The sequence below is a fragment of the Mustela nivalis genome (assembly GCF_964662115.1).
Source record: "Mustela nivalis genome assembly, chromosome: 7".
NCBI classification, from domain to species: Eukaryota; Metazoa; Chordata; class Mammalia; order Carnivora; family Mustelidae; genus Mustela; species Mustela nivalis.
In genome coordinates, this window is record NC_139026.1 from 133,617,448 (window position 1) to 133,630,057 (window position 12,610).

General features: G+C 43.8%; 1 long non-coding RNA gene across 1 annotated transcript; it reads right to left on the reverse strand.

Annotated features, from left to right (window-relative positions):
- Positions 1-293: 293 nt before the first annotated feature.
- LOC309868775 lies at positions 294-6,704 on the reverse strand. The gene is made up of 3 exons (XR_014313837.1): positions 6,649-6,704; positions 2,621-2,834; positions 294-959 (listed from the first exon to the last, which is right to left on the reverse strand). It is a non-coding gene; the product is annotated as an uncharacterized lncRNA (long non-coding RNA).
- Positions 6,705-12,610: the final 5,906 nt, after the last annotated feature.

Below are 12,610 nucleotides of genomic sequence, written 5' to 3' on the forward strand. Positions count from 1 at the left end.
TAATTCATAAAATATCCTAAATTTAGCTTTTCAAAATCCAAAGGATTCTTTATGATAAAGGTTACCTCTAGGGGCACCTGGGTGGCTCAGTCGGTTAAGCGTCTGCCTTCAGCTCAGGTCATGATCCCAGGGTCCTAGCATCAAGTCCTGCATCAGGCTCCCTGCTTGGCAGGGAGTCTGCTTCTCCCTTTGGCCCTCACCCCTCTCTCACTCTTTTAGGCTTTCTCACAAATAAATAATTTTTTTTTAAAAGGTTACCTCTAAAGGTAAAGATTCATAATGGAATATGCATCATAGCAAAAAGCATATTGGAAACAAAAAAAGTGGCCATAATATTTATCAAGAGAATATGCATTGTATATTTTATTGTAATATCCTGCCATTTGCTAGTGTCCTATATGAGCTATAGATTGTACCAGAGATAGGAATGGTTATGTCATACTATGCACTGGGAATATGATCTATACTCTTCAAAAACAGTTTCTAATTGCGTTTGATTTGTTTGTCCCTTGTAGGAAACTCAACATGCCAGGTAGGCACTAACAGCTAGTTGCCACTTCTCTTGAGCTATGCAGAAGAAAAGTAATTTGCTGAAACATCTGCCAAATGAGAAGGGGGTTCCAGTTCCCTGAAATGTTGCTTCGAGCTACAAATGTTCACAGCAGAAGGAATGAGCGGTGCAGAGTCACCGGTAAGCTTCTAGACAACAGGTCGCACTGACCCAAATCTGGCAGCAGGAGGATTACGCACTCCTCTTTGTCAGTTCTGGAACATAAAGGCTGCTGCTAAGGCACGGGGGGCCACTTCGCAGCCACAGCGACAACGCAAGGGCTCCCAGGAACATCAACGCTGCGTTCGCGTAAGTGACCCTCGTGCTCCCCTAGAGAAGGCGTCTAGTCCGTGAAAGGCGGACCCTGGGGGACTTGCAGAGGCCAGCGTCCGAGCCACATGCTCTCTTTCTGTTAAAAAAAAAAAAAATTAACAAGCATATTCTCGCAATTGGAAAGTTCATTTGCTGTTTAAAAGCACTTTTTACAAATCGGGCTTCTGTTCACTCCTAGTTCATTTCGTATCCTCACCCACACTTGTCATTGACTATGAAAATGCACTCGCCAGATGAATTAGAGACATAATGCCGCCTTACAAGGAATCTTTGGCTTAATTTAGCACCAGTTTTTGGAGGGGCACCTGGGTAGGCCAGGAGGTTAAGCGTCTGACTCTTGGTTTCTGCTCAGGTCCTGATGTCAGGGTCCCGAGATCGAGCTCCACGCTCACTGCAGAGTCTGCTGGGGACTCCCTCTACCTCTGCCTCACCTGCTCGTGCTCTCTGTCTCCCAAATAAATAATTCTTAAAAAAAAAAAAGGAGCAAGTCATGGGAGATAAGGTTGGCTTTGTTACTTCTCTCTGCTCTTACTTTTCCCACCAGATTTCTGCTTTTTTCTTTGTTGTGCTGCTCTTTATAATTTGTCCCGTTTGTGACATTTAGTTTACCCTAGTTTATGAGCTGACTGTATAGCTAACATATTTCCGAATATCCTTCTATTGTTTTAAAGCAAATGCCCTCAAGGACTATAAAGTTACCTTCAGATTCTGCGTCAGGTACGTCTTACTTATTTTTTAAGGTCATTTCAGTGCCGTGGCATCTCGAAGCGCAGACGTGTAACACAGAAGGTAACTTGAACCTGAGCTGTTGGCAAGACCCAGCATTTGTATTTTGACCCAGCTTGTGTCATTTGTATTTAATGGAATTTGTGCGAGTGTGTGGCAGTCGACCAGGATGTCCCATAGGGACTCGTGAGGGAAAATACCAGGCTTGGGTCTATGGGTTAGCATGGAATACTGCTCCTGTTGGATGGAAAGGCACTGGAGGAGATGTATAGTCTGCATGCTCCCACTGGATTTTTTCAGAAGCTGGAGGTTGATTGCTATTAAGATTCCATTTGGAGCTGAGTCATTATTTCTGCCGATCATCCCCTGCCTTCTGAGTAAGGTAAGCATCCAGACATGAAACACGTGGAATTTGGAGTCGGAAGGACTTGAACTCTCATCCCGTGTGATCTCTCATTAATTGGCAGAATTTATTACTTCCCACGTGAGAGGTCTGAAAATAAGACAGTCTACCTCAATGTCTCTTCTAGCTCTCTATTCATTTTCTGGTTCCCTTCGTCTCTTTCTTTCTCTCGGCCTCTGTCTGGTTTCTGTCTGTCTCTGTCTCTCTCTCACACACACAGACATTTATGCCTCTCTTTGCCTCTGTAATGCAGTGCACTTACGGACTTGACTTTCACTTAAACAGCAAAGATAGACATCTTGCCTTCCTCTTTCTTTTGCGAGATCGTTCTTCAAATATCATGGCATTCAGGCTTGCTTTCTTCTAGGGAATTAAACACTGCTTGATTAGCTTGGTCAGTCTATCCTCCGTGGACACTCTTTTGAGAGAAGGAAAACTTTCTCCAGTTGATGCTATTTCAAGATATTTAGAGGTTTAGAATAGAATTTATTTTGGCAACAAAAGTGACCGAAATTGTGACTATTCTATTAAATACACACTTGGATTCTTCTGTATCTGGCCACAGTTCAGTTCCTCCTCCTGTATTTCCCGAAGCATTAAGGACTCACCCATTTGTGGCATTGGGCGCTCCAGACTGACATAGTCCTTCTTGGTCTTAAACTTAGGATCTGTATGTGATGACCAGGTTAGGGATCCATGCTTATAGTCCCTTGTCGCCACTAATGCTGAGAATATTAATAGTGTCAGTCATTTCCTTTATGTACTGCTCAGGACACAAGATGTATTAGACATGATTCTGCTTCAAGGAACTTACCACCTATTCTGGGAGGAAGGCAAAGAAGCAAAAAGAGGACATATTTATAATAAGGCAAAACTGAAAGCCACAATATGTAATTATTTTATTTTAAAGTATTTATTTATTTTAAGTATTTAAAGTATTTATTTATTTTAAAGATTTTATTTGAGAGAGAGGGAGAGAGCATGCATGGGCAGGGGCAGAGGAAGAGAGAGAAGCAGGATCCTTGCTGACCAGGGAGCCCATTGCAGGGCTTGATTGCAGGACCCCAAGATCATGACCTAAGCCAAAGGCAGACACTTTACCAACTGAGCCACACAGGCGCATATTTATTCATTTGAGAGGGAGAGGAAGACAGAGCAGGTTGAGGGAGGGGGCGGAGGGAGAGAGAGAATGTCAAGCAGATTCCCCGCTGAGCAGGGAGCCAGACACAGGGCTCCCTCCGTCGACCCTGAGATCATGACCTGAGCTAAACTCAAGAGCCAGACGCTTAACCCACTGAGCCGCCCAGCCACCCCTATGTAATTATTTTAAATGGTTTGCATTTTTCAGAGTTTGATTTTGAGTATATGTAATAGTCCATGTCTACCACTTATCTCTCACAAAGGTGAATAAAATGCTATTCAAAACCATTTATGCTTAAAAATGAATTGCAGGTATATTACTGACTTGGAGATGGTCAAATGGTATAATAAATACCTCTATTGATTTTGCGTGGGTAGGAAAAGCAATGGGCTAATTGACAAAAGGCAAATTACCAGGCAATGGCAGTTCATTCCTTTAAGCACAAGACTCTTAAAATCTTACCATTTGGGGGAAATGCCTCTGAAAACGTCCTACACTCATCTGGCTTTTTAAGTAGATGACTGAGCATAAATTACCCTTTCACTGATGACTCATTGTCAACAGTGAACGTTAGTCCTTGTCCTGGGTGATAATACGGGCACTGAGGAGCTTAAGAATATTCTGTTGTATCTGAGCCCCGTGCTCCTCAAGGTCAGCTTTTGGCTTTCTGTTGTGACCTGGAGTGTCTTGATTCATTATTGATTCAGGGCAATTTCATGTACCATGCTCTCTGGCACCTCCTTTCTGATGATGTGGAGCCTCTGAGAAGATCAAGGTTCGTGGTTGATGACGTGACCAAGAATTCTTCTTCTTTTAAAACGATTTTATTTATTTATTTGACAGAGAGAGAACAAGCGGGAGGAGCAGCAGGCAGAGCAAGAGGGAGAAGCAGGCTCCTGGCTAAGCAGGCAGCCTGTGGGGCTCCTGGGATCATGAGCTGAGCTGAAGACGGACAGCAACCCACTGAGCCACCTGGGCGTCCCTAAGAACTCCTCTTAATCAGGAGAGAAACAATACGAATGACCCTTAGCAAAGCACCCCAAATTGCACCTCCCACTCAAGCTAACATTGAGGGATTCTAGATTCAGAAGAAAGTACTGGGTACAGAAAAATGTTTTGAAAAGGCAAGATGAAGCCTGAGCTTGTTAGCTGGTCCCTGTGCTTCCCCCGCAACACAGGAGTCACAGTGCACGGGTTAGCCAGACAGCCCCGTGAACCACAGGCTTATGTCCCCTTTCTTATCTGTCATTCTGCTATTCAGATGACAAGATTCACCCAGGATTTCTGCTGCCAGAAACTGAACTAGCCAACATCTGATTGCTACATGAAAGATGTGTTAGTATCATAAAGACAAAAAGCATGTCTTCAGAGCTGAAATATTATCATATAAGAAAAGTGTCAGTTTTTTAAAAAAATATTCATGCCTTATTTAATAAGAAAAAATATAAGATCAAGTTAGAATGTCCAGTGTGATCATGGATGGCCACTCAGTGCAACATGTATTCGTTGGGAGTGTGTGAGTTGTGGAGTACAGACACACGGAGATGACTGAGCAATAGTTTCCACCCTCGAGGGGCTGATGGACCAGAAAGAGAAACATGCCCTTCAGCCAACCACCACCATCCAGTGTGCTCAGTGCTATAATAGGCGTGGAAATTGAGCTCGGAAAGCAAAGCGAGCAGAAAAAAATCAAATGGAGACAGTGTTAAGTAAGTTTACCTTACTTAAGGGATGGAACAGAATTTTTAAAAGATGGGACTTAAGGTTGTTTCTAAATGACACGTGACAGTGGAGGAGAGGGGAAGGGCAGCTTTGACAAAAGGGACAGCAGAAGCAAAGCGTGGCATCTTTCCACCAGGAGGAGGACATAAGATTTTGCTGGGGTGGAAGGGGGGGGGGCTTGGAGACTGAGTGCCGAGGATTAATAATCAAATCCCTTGATAAGGAATTTGGAGAATTTCCTGGGGAAGGGTATTATGTATTTTAAGTCAGGAGAATGACAAGGTAAATTTTAGTGTTTTAATTTAAAAATAAATAAATAAAAGCGGTATGGAAAAATGGTCTGAAATCGAAGAAACTGGAAATGAAGAAATAGAAGAGCTTGTTGGAATAGATTCTTGTTAGGGATGGAGGGAGCCTGTCGTGGTTGGCAGCAGGCAGAGGTGGAAATTTAGTCTAGAGAGCAAACCAGAGTTGGCTGCGTTTGGCTTGGATGTGAAGGGCAGTGTGGATTCTAGGACAAGGACAGCTGACGCTTGACAGTGCAAAGATTAGGGGCACCGAGCCCTCCACTGCCCTCGCAACCTAAAATATGCATATAACTCTTGACTCCCCATGAACTTTACTTTTCCCAACCTACTGCCTGTTGGAACCCTTCTGATAGCATAAGCAGCTGATTAATATACCTAGATGCATACATATATATATAACATATATATTTCAAAATATATATATATTTCTCTCTATACCTTATATGCTGTATTAGAATAAAGTAAGCTACAGAAAAGAAAATATTATTAGGAAAATCATAAGGAAGAGGAGTGCCTGGGTGTCTTAGCTGGCGACCCCCAATTCTTGGGGTCGGCTCAGGTCATGATCTCATGGCCAAGTCGGGCTCAGCGCTGAGTTTAGAGTCTGCCTGAGGATTCTCTCCCTTTTCCTCGGCCCCTCCCCCTGCTGGCACGCTCTCTCAAACAAACAAACAAACAAACAAACAGATACGATCTTAAAAAAAAAAAATCTTAAGGAAGGGAAAATACATTTACCGTACTGTCCGGTAAAAAATCTGTATAGAATAATCCTGCAGGCTTCAAACCCATGTCGTTCAAGGGTCAACTGTATTAGTTTTCTGGTTTGTAACATTTAATGGACTCTAACACCAGTCTGAGAAGGAAAATGTCAAGTTCATTGTTCTGGATAAAATACCTCTGAGATGCCCATGCGGCCCTGGAGGCTGCAAGTTTTTCTTGGCGGGTGGGAATATGCATATGCTCCCGAGCGAGGGGAAGGGTCTTGCCCTGTGCACCAGGCAGGATAGGGGCAGGTGACAGTGAGTGACAGGGAGGGAGACACAGGCCTCCTCTAAGTTTAGTGACGGAAGTTTCCACAGCGTACACCAGGATGCTTATTCTGAAAAGCGTATTTGTATTTTTAAGTCGATTAAAATGGATCCTTTCAAGCAGGGACTGCCCCCCTCCCAAAAATAACGGTCATGTGGTTGCTTTTTAAGTCAACAAAAAATAGTCAAAACACCCAGAGAGGTCGTGCAGGCAGAGACTGCCCTGGGTTGAAAGGAGCCTGCTGAATCGCTCCTCACTCCCTTTGCACGTAAATGCACGGTGGTCCTGTTCCTATGTATTTCTCTCTGTGGGGCTTCCATTCACTGCATTTCATTTTCATGAGGGGGCAGTTCTGCACGGGGCTGGGGGTGGGGGTGGGGTGGGGAGCAGCATGGCAGGACACAGCTTGCCCAGAGAGGCACCTGCAGCCACCTACCTTTCTGAGGTCCTGGCTCATCGCTTTGGCTCCTGTTATCAAGCTGCCCAGCTCAGCAACCATGAGAACTACAATGACCTACTTTCCCTGATACAGCCAGTTCTACATTTTTAAATATTCATTAAAAAAAAAAAAATCCTCAGCTCTATTTATTTGGGAAAAAAAAAAAAAGTTCTGCTTTGTTACCATTCTCCCTTTGGCTTGCGCTTTTCATTTTTTGAGGTCTGATCTAGCTTTTAGAGGATAGAAGAACAATGACAGCCAACAGTGGGTCACCCCCTCCCCGTCCTCAGAAAGGACCAGGGGCTTCTGGACTCATGCCGTTGCAGCAACATATTCTTGGAATCAGCTCTCACGTGCATTCGGTTTTACCGTATCATCCGTCTCTTCAAAGGAGGATTGTCTGAATGATGAAAATCTGAGACACAGATTTGGAGCCCACACACCGGCAGACACTCAGCCCAGCCATTCTGAGCCTGTAGTCAGTTCTCGCCTTATCAGATGAAAGACAGAATTCACAAGGGGGTGTGGGTGGGTGTGTTGTGGGGGGGATGGGAACAGCATTTTTTTGGTTGCACATCAAGTATTTTTGTGTTCATCGGGCTTCCTAAGGCAGGTATTCATTTCCACGAAACGAAAGATGCCAGCAGTGGGATAGCCAAGTACACATGTCTAAGGGAACCAGCCACAAATCCAAGGAGGAAATTAACATTCTGGTCATGGGCCGCAAAGCAATGTATTCTGCAGTTCATTCTGAGGAGGTAATGACTAGGAAAATGACAAAGAAAACTGTTATTGACCATTAGTGAGCAATCACTCTGTCATATTACTGAGATAATTTAGATAAATGTGGGGTTTTGCTGTCTCCCAGGGAGACGGGCTGCTGATGTCTTTGATGATGGCAGCCCACTTATAGGTTGCCTCTGACAAATATGTTTTTTTTGTCAGGCCCATGGAAAATAGTCATGTCTGTGCCCGTTTGTGGGTTTGTGGTAGCAGCTCCTTTTTAAAGTTTGTCAAAAAAGTCGGTCGATGTTTTGTGTTCAGGGCCGGGGGATACTTGCCGGAATGCCCCTCGAAGGCTCTGTGGAAAGCAGTGTTTGGAAACATAAGGTATTTAATAAATGAAGGCAGAGTGTGCCATATTTTTGTTCAATTGACTTCTATTATTTTAGCAGCTGCTAATTATGCACTGTTGATATGTGGAGGCCCGTAACAGATTTCTCTGTTCCATCTGGGTAATCAGGCTTTTCGAGAATGGACTTTTCCTCACCCAAGTATTAGGAGGATTTTGGCTGCTGCTATATTTTGAGGGCAGTGATCAGATCAGCTCAAAATGAGTAGGTAGGGAGTTTTCTCCCTAGTCTGCTAGGGAGAGGATGAAATTTACCCAGTGTTGTTTGCGATGTATTTCATTTTGTCTTTGACGTCACAGCACGCTCTCCAGGCCATCTATGTCATTGAGCGCCAAGAGGAAAACAGAGTGACAACAACCATTTTCAAAGCAAATAATAAACATGTACATTCTGAGAACATCTTATCTTAAGACAATACTGAGCAAAAACAGCCATGGCGTCTCTTCTATGTATTAAGCATTGACTGCTTAGGCTGTAGAATTGGCCTCTATTTGCACAAGACTCTCGCTCTCTCTGCCAATTCCCCGAGCTTGCTCTCTCTCTCAAATAAATAAATCCAAAAATAAAACAAGAAAACAAGTGCCAAAATCACCTTGGAAGAGCTGAGGTTGATTTTACTGACTATGATGCAATGTCTTTGGGGATAACAGGTAGGTTCCCCTTACTTGCCTGCCCTAACAGACAGGAAGACGAGGTTATGAAGAAACTCCAATTATTAGCCCTCATTCTCTTTTTCAACTAGTGTGTTTTTTGGTTTGTCCTTGTACAGGCTCCATGCATAGTCATTACTATGTGTTTTGTTTTTTATTTAATGCAGCAAAGTAACCAAAATGCTAGCTCAGGTAGATGCTGCCTCGTTCCAGAACCCTGGACAGTACCGCCTTCCACCAAGGACAGGGGATTAGGTACCAACCATGCATTTAGGCCTGTCCAGTCTAGGACAGCCCTCTGCTAGGGCTGTCATATCAAAATACTGTAGACTGGGTGATTTGAATAACAGTAATTCATGTTCTCACAATTCTGGAGACCAGAAGTCCTGGATCAAGTTTCCAGCTAATTTGATCTCTTGTGAGAGCTCTTCTCCTGGCTTGTAGATGACCCCCTTCTCACTAGCTCTTCCCACGGCCTTTCCTTGGGGCATGGACACAGATTTCTCTCTCCCTCTTCTTCTAAGGCCACCAGTCTTATCAGATTAGGACCCACACTTCTGACCTCATTCGACCTTAATGACCTCCTAAAAACCCTAGCTACCTCCAAACACCATTACACTGGGGGGTCATGTCTTCCACCTATGAATGGGGAGGGGGCATGCAATCCAGTCCATAGTCCTCACATCAAAGAAAATGTCATTTTCAGAGATCTCAAATCCCTACACTTAAAAACTGCTCCTAGAGGGGCGCCTGGGTAGCTCAGTGGGTTAAGCCTCTGCCTTCGGCTCAGGTCATGATCTCAGGGTCCTGAGACCAAGCCCCGCATTGGGCTCTTTGCTCAGAGGGGAGCCTGCTTCCCTCTCTGCCTACTTGTGATCTCTCTCTCTGTCAAATAAATAAGTAAATAAATCTTAAAAAAACAAAACAAAACAAAACAAAACAAAAAACCTGCTCCTAGAAACTATAAGTAAAATAAAATGTGGGGAGTTCCTAGAAACTTATGTGTTGTAAAGTGAAGCTTTCATTCACATAGAGAGAACACATTATAAAATGTGTCATTGTATTATTCTTTTTAGGCATAATACCTGATGATCTTTTGAAGATTTCACACATATTCTTGAAATGTGGTTCTTTTTAATCTTAATAAACACATGGTCTGCTGGTTTCAGTTCAATGAGCTAAAGACCTTCTTCAAAACATCTCTGGTAAAATTGCTCAATCCTGTAGGGGCATTAGAATCACTGGGAAATTTCATTTCTTTGTTCTGGTTTTTGTGTGATTTTTTTTGAAAACACTGATTCAGAGGCTCTTCCTAGGTTATACTTGAATCAGAATTTCTGGGTACAGGAGGCCATACCATCTGTCCAAGGCATTCTAGTTCACTACCAGGACTGAGAATGACAGATATGACTTCCAACTTTGTCTCAATTCTGTTAGGGCCAGAACTTAATTTTTATGAAAACAATAAATTAAAATGCAATAAAATAAAACAAATAATTACACAAACTTTCTGGGCAGTCAGCAACACTGCTGAAACTGAACTGATGACCTGCACAGTAATCATCCAGAATGTTCCTCTGTCAGCTCTTGGATGAACGTTTTATTCACTACATAAATGGCTGCACAGCACCCCGGGGCTCGCGTCGCCCTCAGAGTAAAAGCCCAGGTATCTACTGTCACCTGCAAGGGTCACACTCACTTCCCTTACGGCCCTGGTGTCCTCTTTCCCTCTCTGCATTGCTCAGTCATGAGCCAGCCGTCTCACCTGCTACTCTCCCTATCTTGTGGCCTTTGTATTAATTATTCCCTCCCCCTGGAATGCGTGGCCCAGAAATCCACATGGCTGAGATCCTTAGGCTCTCCTAGTCTTTCAGTCAAGGGACACCTTTCTCATGAGAGCTCCCTCGACTACCCGATGTAAAACATGAAACCCACCTTCCGCATGTGCCCATGGCACCTCTGATCCCTATGGCACCCCTTTTTGCCATTAGCATTTCTCAACTTCCAACGCCCTAGAGCACTTAACTCAGTAACCGTATTTTGTGCATTGCCCCTGGCCCACCACTAGCGTGTATGCTCCACAAAGAAAAGGATCTTTCTCTTTTCCACGGATGCACCCAACTGTCTAGTGTCTAGAAAAGCACCTGGCTCATAGGAACCACTCAGCCTGTCACCGATGAATGAATGAATGAATGAATGAATAAATGAATGAATGAAATGTCTTTCTGGGCTTCTGACACAGGAGTCCTGCTCCATTCCCCAGACAGGATCCACGGCAGACTTGTCATTGTTTCAGCTTCTAGGTGTCTGCCTCCCAGCCCTCATCAGGAAGGATGAAAAACAAATCCTACGTCACAGCCCTCTAATTCTTTCATATTCCATCGCCAACGGGGAGATAAAACTAAATCCAGCTACTCCCAACAGAAAGGAAGTAGCAATTCTACAGTTTGGGGAGGAATGCCATCATATCCTAGTGGCTTGATTATAGTCTGTTTTATATCATGGATTTTGCTCTTTGAAAATATTTTAACTGTTAGTAGAAGGAGCAGAGCTAATGATTGGGTATTGGCTCTGCTTACCATTTAAAGCTCTCAATTCGGTATTATTCACTGGGCAAAATTCCCACCAAAAGACGTATTACTTAGCTTGATTTTAATACTCACGAAACATGTTACAGAGATAAATCAATCTAAACATTTTCCTAATTTTCTGTCACTTTGAATTAACAGCTTCTCACCTCCTGCTTCTGACTCACATTCATCTCAAGAATTGACTCCACAGAAACCCCAGGCTCCAAGCAGCAAAATATGCTTCCTCAGGGAAACAAAAACAAAGTCTGAGTTGAGAGTTTTGTCTTTTTTTTTTTTTTTTTTTTTTTTTTTTACCTTTTCCATCATCATAAAGATAAGCATGAGGGCTCCCCTTCAGAGAATTCAACAATGTCAGAAACTCTAGTTAGATCTCACTGGCGTTTTCCAATTTCAGTATTGTGGTTTGAGGAGGAAAATTTGTCACGTAAACTCATCTTTAGCACGATGAGTAATAGAGGGGGAAATTGCAGTCAGAGGTAAATGGCTTTGAGTACACATTCCTTTTGCTCCCCCAGGTTCAACACATTATAGAATAACCTTTTAGTGAAATTAGGAAGCTCTCATGTTGCCCTCTCTTCCTCCTTTGTGGATGGCTGATGGGAGAAGAAAATTGTGTGTAGTTACAAAGCATTGACTTTTAGTCCATGGATTTTTTTTTTTTTCATGGAGCTGTATTTGTCCGTAGCTCTTACGTCCGTCATCCTTCACCTAATTTGTTGGAAGTGGCGATGCAGGGTATGGTGGGGAAGGCTGAAGAGGATGAAAACACTCTTATTATGAAGGCAATGAAAATCAAAACTGAAAAATGAAGATAAGCTAGCATTATCTGTACAATAGCTCCTGGAAGGTTCTAGCTCCTGATGAGCTCAGAACAGCAGAGTGGGCAGGAATAGCGTGGAACCAGAGATCACCCCGTGCGTGTCTCTCAAACTCTGCATACAAGGGAGCAATGAGGGTCTTCAGCTGTCGCCTCAGTGTGTGAGGGGAGGAGGGAACTGACAATTTAGATTGCTAAGCAACCCTGAAATGAGTAAATTAGTATGTGCAGATGGTAGGGGAACTCTTTCTATGGGAGGAGGTAATAGGGCCAGGCCTTCCTCTTCAGCCAGTGGTGTCTGAAAGCCTTTCCTGTTCTGGGGAAATTACAAAATCTGGGGGGAGGCTGGGCTGTGGAGCTTTCTTATTTCCCCTTTCAGGATCCCCCAGTCCCTTGAGTAGCTGTCCTACTTACGTCAGAGTGAGACCCTTATTGTGTCGGGACTGGACCTACTTAAACCAAGAGGTCCTGAATCCCATGCGCCTCCCTTACCCCAGCCCTCCTCGGGGCATTGTGAAAGACTGACCCAGTTTCCAAGGGCCAGACTCTTCTGGTATCATGACAGGGCAGAGTGAGGAATGCCATAGGTAAAGAGGCCCCTCTCGAGTCACTACAGGTGAGCTGTCACCTTTCTGTCCAGCAACTGGAGCCATAAACAGATCTGCACCTGAGTCTAGAAGGTTTCCAGCCATTCTGCTTCCATCCGTGACTTCGGAATCTGATCCTGTCCCATGGACCCAATAACAGATACAACTGTGGCTGAAGTTG